Source organism: Panicum virgatum, chromosome 1N, assembly GCF_016808335.1.
Source record: "Panicum virgatum strain AP13 chromosome 1N, P.virgatum_v5, whole genome shotgun sequence".
In the NCBI taxonomy this organism is placed as follows: Eukaryota; Viridiplantae; Streptophyta; class Magnoliopsida; order Poales; family Poaceae; genus Panicum; species Panicum virgatum.
This window is the reverse complement of record NC_053145.1, coordinates 66,417,027-66,429,219: the sequence shown is the minus strand read 5'-3', so window position 1 is coordinate 66,429,219 and position 12,193 is coordinate 66,417,027. Positions and strand designations below refer to the sequence as shown.

The window sequence follows — 12,193 nt, the reverse complement described above, 5'->3', positions numbered from 1 at the left end:
ATGACTCTTGCGGCTTAGTGCATCCGCGACTACATTGGCCTTGCCCGGATGGTAGTGCACCTCGAGATCGTAGTCTTTGATTAATTCCAACCATCTTCTTTGTCTCATGTTCAGATCGGCTTGGGTGAAGATATATTTGAGACTCTTATGGTCTGTGTAGATATTACAATGAGTGCCCATAAGATAGTGTCTCCAAATCTTCAGAGCATGAATGACAGCTGCTAACTCGAGGTCATGAGTAGGATAGTTCTGCTCATGTGGCCGAAGAGATCGTGAAGCATAGGCAATGACTCTATTGTCTTGCATGAGCACACAACCAAGACCCGTACCCGACGCGTCACAATACACGTCAAAGGGCTTGGCATTATCAGGTTGAGCTAGGACTGGGGCCTTAGTCAGCAACTCCCTTAGAGTGTGAAAAGCTTTCTCACATCTTTCATCCCAGACAAATTTGATTCCTTTCTTCAACAGTTCGGTCATAGGCTTAGCAATTTTTGAGAAGTCCGGAATGAAACGACGATAATATCAAGCTAGGCCAAGAAAACTGCGAATTTGATGAACGGAAGCAGGAGATTTCCAGTCCATCACTTCTTGTACTTTACTAGGATCAACGGCTATGCCTTCACTGGATATGGTGTGACCCAAAAATTTCACCCTGTCTAACCAGAATTCACATTTGGAAAACTTAGCATATAATTTATGATCTCTGAGACGTTGAAGAACAATGCGCAAATGTTGGGCATGGTCCTCTTCATTCTTGGAATAAACAAGGATGTCGTCAATGAAAACCACGACAAACTTGTCAAGATCAGGCATGAACACCGAATTCATAAGGTACATGAAATAGGCAGGTGCATTTGTGAGGCCAAAGGACATGACTAAATATTCATATAGTCCATATCTCGTAGAGAAGGCTGTTTTAGGAATATCACAGGGTCGGATTTTGATCTGATGATATCCAGAACGAAGATCCAACTTTGAAAACACCCTAGCTCCAGCCAACTGATCAAATAAAACATCAATGCGGGGAAGGGAATATTTATTTTTGATTGTCACCGCATTGAGGGGCCTGTAGTCCACACACAATCTCAAACTATCATCCTTTTTCTTCACAAATAAGGCCGGACAACCCCAAGGTGATGCACTAGGACGAATAAAACCTTTGTCAAGAAGTTCTTGCAGTTGAATTTTTAATTCGGCCAATTCCTTAGGTGGCATTCTATAGGACCTCTTTGAGATAGGTGCAGTGCCTGGCTGCAACTCAATAATAAACTCGATGTCCCTATCCGGTGGCATTCCTGGCAAGTCATCCGGAAAAACATCGGCAAACTCGCATACCACTGGGATTTCTTCTAATCTGGATTCGCTCTTGGCATATGCGCAAGAATTGGTGCACTCTTGGGAGGGCAAATAAAGAGTAGTGGCTCCTTGGATCGGGGAATTTATTTCAACGGCCCTGGAGAGAATGTCCAAAGCCACTCCATGCCGAGTCATCCAATCCATTCCCAATATTATATCTAGTCCTTCTAGTGCCAACAAGATCAGATCAGTTTTGATGACTTTACTACCCAGTTTGATTGGAACGTTTCTAATGATTTGGTTTGAAGCAATCTTCCCACCCGGTGTGGATATCATATAGGACCCTTTTGTGTGACAGAAATCCAAACCCACTTTTGCACCAAATTTTGCATTAATGAAACTATGGGATGCACCGGAATCAAATAGTATAACTGCAGGCTTGTTGTGGATAGAAAAGGTACCCGTCATCACTGGTGCACCCACAGGAAGTTCTGCAAGAGAGGTGAAGTTGACTCGCCCTTGCCTGACCTGAACAGTCTGCCTTCTTCCCTTGTTCTGGTTGTTCTGAGTAGAACCTTGACCCTGGTTTTGTTTCTTAGGCTGCGGACACTCTCGGGCGAAATGAGATGAACTCCCACAGTTGAAGCAACGATTTTTATCGCCTGGACGGGCTGGTGGTGAGGCAAATGGTCTGGGACCAGTTAGCTGAGGAACAGGGGGTCGCATCACACCCTGTTGCTGTGGCGGCCTAACAACCCATCGCCCTGGCTGAGGGACCTTCTGAGGGATTGTAGGAGAAACATTCTACACGAAACGATACCTCGGTGACTGAGCACTCGAGGGTCCGGGTGGAGCCTTCCGCTTCTTCTCAGCACGATGAGCCACAATACAATCTTCCTGTGTAATTGCGAGATTAACCAGCTCATTATATGTGTCGACCCTAATGGGATTCAATCGTTCCTTGAGCTTGGTATTGAGTCCTCTGCGAAAGCGATCACGCTTCTTAACATCTGTGTCAGCATGATAGCCCGCGTACTGACAGAGACCATTAAAAGCTTGGGCATATTGGATAACCGTACGAGTCCCTTGAGTGAGAGCCAGGAACTCATTCAGTTTTCTTTCCATAAGACCCTCTGGAATGTGATGGTCCCTAAATGCATTCTTGAATTCATTCCAAGTAACCACGTGATCGGCCGGAAGCATGCCATGGTAGTTGTCCCACCAAAGACGAGCAGAACCGCGAAGCTGTTGTGCGGCAAAGAGAGTCTTATTTTCCTCCGAACATGGCACCGGAAGTAGTGCAAACTTGGACTCGATTGTGCGAATCCAAGCATCCGTATCCAGTGGTTCTTCTGTCTTGTGGAACAGAGGAGGCTGGGTTGCAAAGAAATCCTGATAACCAGCAGCTTGAGGTTGATGGGCGTGGTGTCCACCTCGCTGCTGCCCTTGGACAAGTTGGCGAAGCAACTCAGTCTGGGCGGCCAGGACTTCCGCAATACCTGGTGGTGGGGGTGGCGGCTGCTGCGATCCGCTACCACTCGCATTCGTGAAACCCTCCGGATTACCACGCGTTGATCCCACCATCTGGAATAAGAAAAATTCCTTCGTAAGCAAGTGGGATGCAAAGCCCAAAAGTACAAAAGAATAGGTGCAGATAAATGAAACTTGTATGAATTATATAACAACATGGACAAGAGGTTGTTCATTTCAAGAACAACGCCTGACAGCAGAGGGGTATTTTAACACTCTACACCTTTGTATTCTACTCAAGCGCTTCGACAAATAAAGTCATTTGCTGAGTTCGGTAACTTCCTATATTCAAACACGGCAGACAGAGCAGAGTCTAGATAGACCTTAATCGTGAAAAATAACATGTGCTCAGGTGTAAACATCAGTATTTTCCTATTACCACATGTACTTTTATTGATTTCCAGATTAAGATCATGATGCATGCACGACCTATTCGTCCTCACAAAACAAACAACTGCCAAATAGCTTTGGACTTACGGGGTTAGCGCCGGTAGCATAGCACAAAATTACGTCTCTCCCTATATATGTCTAGTCGAATTCTAACCGTTCTTAACTTAACGTAATCGCGGTTAGTGTACCTGCAACAGATGCATAGCATGCATATATATATGAATATCCACGACTGGACCCTTCGTGCCAGCACTCACGAACGGCCCCCATGTGTCCTACGCCACATGGGTAACGCATATGCAGTTGCCCACATATTCACCCATACATTACCGTTCACTATAGAAACGGCAGCCATACAATTTCCGCCGTATGGCCAACGTTAACATACGCTACTCAGTGGCGTATTCACAAATTCCTTTACTCCCAATATAATCGACCGAGGTCGGTATATTGGTAGCAGCTCAAGTAGGCCACTGCTTGAGCACAGCGTTCGGTTCGCATCACCGACGGGAAGGTCAGTCTCCCTCAGCTGACTGAGTATACTTTACTCCCAATATAGTCAACCGATAGTTGATATATTGGCAGTACCTCAAGTAAGCCATTGCTTGAGGGCAACGTTCGGCTCGCATCACCGACGGGAAGGTCAGACTCCCTCAGCTGACTGAGGATTCTTACCTTCTTACCTTAGCGTAGGTGCGTCGTTACAAAATTTAAGGGTTGATTGAGCACAAAATAAGGTCTGACAGAAAGTAAGTGCTGTATTTTCAGAGACTGCCTGTTGTTAGATCGGTGATGGATGGCTTCAACATATGTATCTTTGCTTATGGACAGACAGGAGCTGGGGAAACTTTCACAGTGTAAGGGGTTCCAGAAAACAGTGGTGTAAATTATAGAGCTTTCAAAGAATTTCATATTGTCAGAGGAGAGAAGTGGGTGTGTTGCATATGCATTTTCTTTAAGCATCTTGGAAGTTTACAACGAAAAGATATCTCCTTGACGAGAGCATTGGGCAATCAAAGAGGTACATTTTGATTTCTTTCTCCTTTTGACGAGAAAAGTTTTGTTGCTGAATCATGGTATCTTGCTGAATCAAAGAGTGTTGTTTGGTACCTGCCTGAGCCTGATGGCTATTGTCGGGTACCACGATTAGGGACACCCTAATCGGGGTACTAAGATCACTCTAAAAAACGCAAACATGTGTTAAGGCAATTGGGCCCACGAAGGCCCACGGCCTCTTTCCAATCTAGAAGAAAGGAAAGAACTCAAAGAAACCCAACACGCGGCCCACGCACACGGTGCGGCCCATCCACGCTCCCCTCGGACCGCGGGGCGGTTTCCGCCTCGCTCGAGGGCTCCCGTCGAAACCCCTCGACCTCGCCCCGCATCTCCGCCTCGCTCGAGGGTAGCGGACGTACCCTCGAGCGGGCAAATCATCTCCGCTTCGCTCGAGGCCACCCCTCGGCATAAGGGACAAACGGCCCTGCCGCTCACCCGCCCATCGTACGGAGGCATTAAGTGCCAACCACTCCTCCACAGTTGTGGCAGCCCCGCCCGACATAATCCGGCTTAAGTGCGCTAACCATCATCAAAACGACAATCAGGGTTAACACACACTTAAAACGGAGCAATCCGGCGGTGCTGTCGGGTAAAATCCCGATAAAACCACTTGCACCTGGATCGAACAAAGCAGCATAACTCACACGAAGGCGAGTCCAGAGATTACAACTCCTCACAATATATTACACCACAGAGTTTAACATAAAAACAGAATTACAAACCAAGTTCCAAATTTACAAAGTACTTTTCAAACCAACGTAATAGAAGTTTACCAGAGTTCTTTATTTTAGCGGAAAGTAAACACGAGAACTAACGACGATACGGATGTCTCGAGAAAGCCCGATACAAGACATCACTCGTTCTTGTCATCATTGGCCGGGGACGCATCCCATTCCACGGACCAACCAGGCGGAAGAGTGCAAGGCCAGGTCAAACTGGCAATCATATCCTCAAAGGTTTCACCTGAAATAAAATATAGCCACAAGCAAGGCTGAGTATTCTAATACTCAGCAAGGCTTACCCGTCTGAGGGTATACTTAGCCCTTTATCTAGACATGCAAGGCTTTTGGCTTGAGGGGTTTGTTTTGCCGAAAAGCAATAAAGAGTAGATCCTTATTTGCAGGCTATAGTTTTTCAGATTCTAGTTCAATTAACCATTCTAGGTGAGCATCTATCCAAAGGCATGCATGGTGAAAACAATTATCTTTTATTTTCCAATCAACCATGTTCATCATCCTCATCTTTCACTTCTTACTCTATGTGGCAAAAGGGTTAAGCAGTCCCAAACCGTGAGAAGCGGACGATTCGAATCGAATTTGTTAACCTTGCAAGGCAGACCTAAACACACGTCACGTGGTTACTCCCAGAGTCACACGTGCAACATTTCCCCTTTCTTTCCGGGTTGTGGATCAGGGTCACCGTCCTCGACTACAGAGCACGACGACTCTGCACCCGCATGTGCGCGCATGAGAAACGACGTTCAAAGAAGGTGAAAGTAAAGTCCACTTGCCGGTCCAATCAGGTACTTAAGCTTACCGATTACCATATTCTCGGCATGTGTCTAGTACGTTCAAACGCTTAACCACCACTACCACACACTGCGGCCTTATCAAATTTCACTAAACAGACGGGGCATCACAAGTACCACAGCCCCGCCCGTAAGCCTTATAGTTGCAGCGGGTATTAAACAACCAACTCCTATAATTCTCGCGAGTGACAGGAAATCACTCGACTTCTACCGAACACTTAGCATAGCCAACTAGCGACCTACACATACTAGTGTTCAAGCATAGGTACCTAGAATCATGCAACTAAGGTTCCAGTCAACTCCTGTAAACTTAAATGCACAAGTAGATAGGAACAATAATAAGTGCATAAATTTAAAATAGTAGGACATGCTCCGGGGCTTGCCTTCCTGGGCGTAGCTGGATCTGGGCTCTTCCGAAATCGGGTTCGGGTCTTGTGCAGCTTCAGTTAGATTAACTTGAGCTTCGCGCTGCTCACTCTCGGACTCGGGCACCAGCTCGTAAGTTCCGTCAGCGAGAGTAGTAGTATCTATATGAGATGCACATCGGTGAGTTGCTGTGATGGTATGAATTATTTCACAATAACGGTGTAATGCAAACAAAACCCGAAGTTAAGTGAAACACTTTCATTCATATTTTACTGGGCAATCGTTTATAGAGTAGTAACTCAATACACATACAGTAATAAACTCAACAAAAGTTACTTCAAACAGAAGGTAAACAGTACTAGCTATCCTGCAAAACTCATCCTAAATCTTGTAGCCAATTAACCAGACAAATCATGTAATCAGACAACTCCTAGAACAATATTGAATTATACAGATTAGACCAGAGAAAAAAAAACAATCTCAAACTTTAAAAGTAGGTCTAAAAAGGGATTAATTAGCTACTGTGAATTTTTCAGGATTTATTACGCACAGAAATAAATAGGAGAAAATAAACAAAACATACATCAGCTTAACAAGATGAATTTTTAGATCCTGTTCTAATCATGAACTGGGACTCAAACTCCATGGACAAGCTATACTATGCTAAAAGAACACTTATAAATATTTTCATGATTTATTATCAACATAAACTATTTATCATAATTAAAGTCTACTAAACAAGCATTAAAACAAAGAAATAGCTACACAACTCTATAAATAATGAAATTTGGACAGTAGTGTTCATCTAGTATTGTAAATACACAGAAAAAGTTTCATACATATATCCCAGTCAGAACATCCAGAAATAAAAAACAAAGTGTTTTACTAGATCTAGCCAAGACTAGGGTTTCATCTAGTTACAAAGGTCAAATGGTGCTCAAACTTTTACACAACACTAAGCATGCCATGTATTACCTACCAGACAAAAATCACCTATAGATTCTAAGTAGAACTCCTAGAACAATTATAGCTTTTGAAATCTAATCTTTTTCCTAGATTAAAATACAGACAGAAAATAAATATGTTCATGTAATGAAAGTTGTAGATATTGTTGCAAGGATTCCAAAACATTTGGATTTGCATTTTTCTGATTTTTCTACGAATTTATATCGAATTTACAAGTTTGCTGGTTTGGAAAACAAAAAGAAAAAGAAAGAACTTTTTGCGCAGAGGCCCCTGGAAGACTTTTTCTTCTCGCGGATAGGCCCCTGGCCGGAGTTTGAAGCAGGGGAGCGGCAGGCGGCCGGATTTCGGCGCCCGGGGCGGCCGGCGGCGATGGGGAACATGGGGAAAAGCATAAGGGCGGCGAGAGGAACCTATTGGTGGCCTTGGTTGGGCGCGTGGCGGCCTGAGGAGGCTCCTCCGCGGAACAGGGGCGGCGGCGGCGGCTGTTGGCGGCGGCGGCGGCGGTCCGGTGGCCCGGGGCGGCGTCGAGCAGGTCGGGGAGCACCGGGGAGAGGCAAGGAAGCTAGCTGCGGGTGATGTTGGGCACGAGGGAGGGCGGAGGAGGGGGCTCCGCGGGAGCCTAGGGCGCGGCGGCGCTAATGGCAGCGGCGGCGGCCGTTTTCGGGCAGAGGGGCAAACGGGACGCGGCGCTCGTGCTCAGGGAGGAAGGAGAGAGGGGTGAGGGCGTCGTGGAGCTCGCGGGATGGTTCCAGGCGGGTCAAGGCGCGAGAAGAAGCGAGGGCGGTCGGCTGGCTCGGCACGGCGTCGCCGTGGCGCATCGGCGTTCATTCTCGACGTGCGCGCAAGGGGCAGTGCCGCGTGGCGAGGTCGAACGGGTTGGAGGGGGCCGGGTTGGGCGAACCCAGTGCCGGGGAGGTGGCCTGGCCGGGCGGGCGGCGCGTGGCCGGCGGCCTCGCACACGGCCGGCGCTGGACAGGGGAGGGGAGAGAGCAGAGAGAAGAGAGAGAGAATTAGAGGTTTGATCCAAAATTCGAATTTTTCTCAAAGATTCTTTTTGAAACATGAGAAACTTTGAATATGAAAATTGTAAAGAATTTCAAATGCTACACTTTTTGTTTCAGGCACCAAATCGTTTGAGACTCAAATCAAAAGTTAATTTGAAAACCCGACGAATGTACGTTAAATCCCGATTCGATTTAAATTCAAATTTTCTTCGACTTTTGTATCGAAACTCGAAAATATTTGCACTTGAAAGTTGTTTCACATCAACAATGCTACAACTTTGGTTTTGGCAAAATTTTGTTTGAACTATGTTTTTGAAATTATTCTCTAAGAATATTTGTTCAAAACTTGAAAAGAATACAATTTAAATCTCTAAAACCTTGATTCAAATGATTCATCATTTCATGCGCGAAACTTCACTTTCTCATTTTGATTTCAACTAGACTTTGATTTATCGTGATGTTAAAGACATGCCAACTCAAATTCATATGCATACTAGCATTGGATTAAAAATTATTTAAGGTTTCCAAACTATGCACAAATACACATATGCACACATTTATTTGTTTTGATGTTTCTTGGTTAAGGTACATGATTTGGTGCTAATGACCCTGGTTAAACTAATTAAACACCTGGGGTGTTACAACAGTGCTCAGGACAGACGGCGTCAGGCCGCCATTCCCCACAGTGGCTGTGACCGGAGTCGCATCCGCCAACTCCGGTCACTGCTCCGCCATCTTGGACGCTGTGGCAGCACTGTGGGACCTACGACGCGGGACACAGCGTGCTCGGCACTGCTCCCCGTACTATTCTGCCAACTCCGGCCGTCCGGACTCCACCTCATCACATGTATGGCCCCGGACCCGCCTCCTGCTCGGGAAGGGGTCCGGCGACGTCACTTGCCCCTCCAAGAGGGAAGCCCAGCGCCAAGCAGCCGGAGGCCCGGACCTGCCCCCTCGAGGGGTCCGGGACCTCCACGCAACGCTCGGACCTCCTAGTGCGCACACCGGCACTTTACCCAGGGGGTCTGGGACCGCCGCGTGCCCCGCCACCGCTGGAGCACGCAGGACCCTGACCTGCAGGGCCCACGGAACGCCACATCTGGAGGACTGTGCACCCTACAGCGACGACCACGCCGCTTGCTGGGGTAGGCAGGACGCCGGCGCGATCTCCGCGAGGTCAAGGACGACGCCCAGGACGACCACCATGCCCGACGCCATACCCCACAGTGTACTTCCCACAATACTAGACTATTCTATCCCCGCTACTTGGGGGAGAAACGACAACATCCGCGATCCCCTGTACATGTACCCGTCCCTCCTTGTGTCTATAAATGGAGGAGGCGGGCTTCCCTTAAGGGGGTCGGTGGGTCGGTCGGTTCTCTAGGCCTTACGCCGTACACAGAGCACGCTCACTCGCTTCTGGCTCCGACATCGCTACTCGCTACGCACAACTCCCTTTCTAGCAGAGACTTGGGAGGCTCCCTCCCTCTCTTGCCTTGCTTGTACCCCCTACTACAAGCACTCCGGGTGCAAGATAATACAGTGCCCTCGCACACCCCCTTTGCTGGACGTACGGCCCCGCGGCCGGAACCAGGATAAACCTGTGCGTTACTGCATTGCCTCTTGCATCAACATCTGGGACGAGGAAACACGCAGCATTTACTAGTTGGGATCCGGACCCCCGGGTCAGGGCACCGACAGCTATAGTTGGACAATGGGCTGGCCCGGCCCGGGCACGACTCGGCCCGGCACGATAAGGCCTGGCCCGATTGGCCTGACTATTTATCCGTGCCGGGCCAGGCAGGCCCACATGCCGAGGCACTGTGCACGAGCACGGCCAGAGGCCAATTTGGCGTGCCGGTCCGGCCTGACCGGCCCGTTAGGCCTGTGGCCGGAGATCTCATCGTCGCCGGTTGCCGCCGCAGTTGGGGGCCACTGCACCACCGCAGATCTCGCCAGTCGCCGCTGCTGGGAGAGGGAGGAGGGGCGGTACTGCGACGGTGGACTTACTGGCGGGGAGCGGCGGCTCGGCCACGCCCTGCGCCGAGGCGCCCGCGTCGCCCGTGGTGGAGGCGGCGGCGGCGTCGACGCCACCGCAGCGGCAGCACCAGCGGCTGGCGTTGGAGAGGAGAGGGGACCAGCGGCCGCGTTGGAGGGGCTGCGCAGGGGAGGGATGGCGGCAGGCCGGCGACGCTTGGGGGAAGGGCGGGCGGCGCTGCCGGGCGGCCACCGCCGCAAGAGTCGGGGAGAGGGGTGAGGAGATTTGAGAGGTGGGGAGTTAGGGTTGGTGGTATATATATATATATATATATGCTTTCTGGTGGTAGAAATTTGTTTAATGGGCCAGATTAGTAGGCCTTATTAGTGCCGGGCCGGGCCGGGCCAGCCCACGTGCCAAGCCGTCGGCCTAGGCACGGGTAACGCCTGTGCCGGGCCGACCCGGTCCCATTTAAGTTTGTGCCGGGCCGGGCCTTGTATCGGGCCAAAATATCGTGTCTCGAACCGGCCCACGGGCCTCGGGCCCAATGGCCAACTATACCGCAGATGTTCTCGCTCGCCATCGCCTTCCCCACGCAGAAGTTCTTGCAGGCATAGGGCAGGGTGGCGGCGCTGGCCTGGATCAGCCTTGCCGCGCACATCGCCATACTGGCGCTCTTGGTCGGCGTCCTCGGCTGGGGCTGCGCGGGCCGCCGCGGCGTACGACGTCACATCCTGGGGCATCGCCGTCGGGCAGCTGCTGTACGTGACGCGCCGCTGCAGGGGCCACGGCTGGGATGGCCTGTCGTGGGAGGCGGTCCACCTCCGGGGGCTCTGGGCCTTCGCCAAGCTCTTGCTGGCGTCCGCCGTCATGCTCTGCCTCGAGGTGTGGTCAGGGGCGGGCACACTTGGTATGCAAGGGTATTCTTTGAATACCCATTATTTTTGCTAATCTATAGTAGTTAAAGGTATAATCAAATGTGTATATATATAGTAATAGAGTAATAACAGGTATAAAACAGCCATTTTGTTTTGCTTTATGAATTTTTGAATACCCAACCTTCAGGTCCTGGGCCTGCCACTGGGTGTGGTACATGATGGTGCTCGTCGTGCTCACCGGACGCCTGGACGACGCGGAGATGGCCGTGGGATCCGTCTCCATATGGTGTGTATGCATGATCGGTCATCCTTCTTCTTCTTCCGTATGGTGGTTGTAATGATAGATACGATCATCGATTCCAGCATGAACCTAAATGGGTGGGAAGCCATGGTGTTCATCGGCCTGAACGCCGCCATCAGCGTGCGCGTGTCGAACGAGCTCGGGTCCGGGCGTCCGCGTGCCGCCAAGCAGGCGGTGGTGGCGCAGTCGCTGGCGATGGGGCTGGTGGCCATGGTCGTGGTCCTGGCCTACTGCAACAGCTTCGCGGCGCTGCGACCGGGGCATGCAGGCCGCGGTGGGGAAGGTGGCCTACCGGCTGGCGGTGACGATGGTGCTCAACAGCGTGCAGCCGGTGATCTCCGGGGTGGCGATCGGCGGCGGGTGGCAGGCGCTGGTGGCGTACATCAACCTGGGGTGCTACTACGCGCTGGGGTTCTGCCTGGGGTACCTCCTCCGGCTGGGCGCGCAGGGGATCTGGGCGGGGATGCTCTGCGGCACGGCGCTGCAGACGCTCGTCCTGCTCGCCGTCATCTGGAACACGGATTGGGAAGCAGAGGTATGCAGTAATGTAGATGGAGGTTATTCAGTATTCGTTCTATCCATGGCTGCCAATAAGCAGTGGCTGACTGGCTTTCCGTCTTGCATTGCCGACGATGAAGCAATCTATCACCATGGCCATGGCAGGCCGCGCAGGCGAAGGAACGGATCATCGCGTGGGGCGGCGGGAGCGAGGAGGAGGTGGAGCAGCAGCAGCAGGGGGGGTTGGGAACCGGAACCGCCGGCGACCTCAAGGAATCTTTCAGAGTGTGACAGATTAGATCCATGTTTCACGCACATTCATCGGTTTGCTGCTGATTCTGATGCACTCCGAAACCAGATCAAACATAGCTTAGGACGATTAATTAGCTCGTTTGGCTT

The 12,193-nt window shown here is 50.3% G+C and overlaps 1 pseudogene; it reads left to right on the top strand.

The window, feature by feature from the left end:
- Window positions 1–9,949: 9,949 nt before the first annotated feature.
- On the top strand, window positions 9,950–12,193 carry LOC120653787 (annotated as a pseudogene).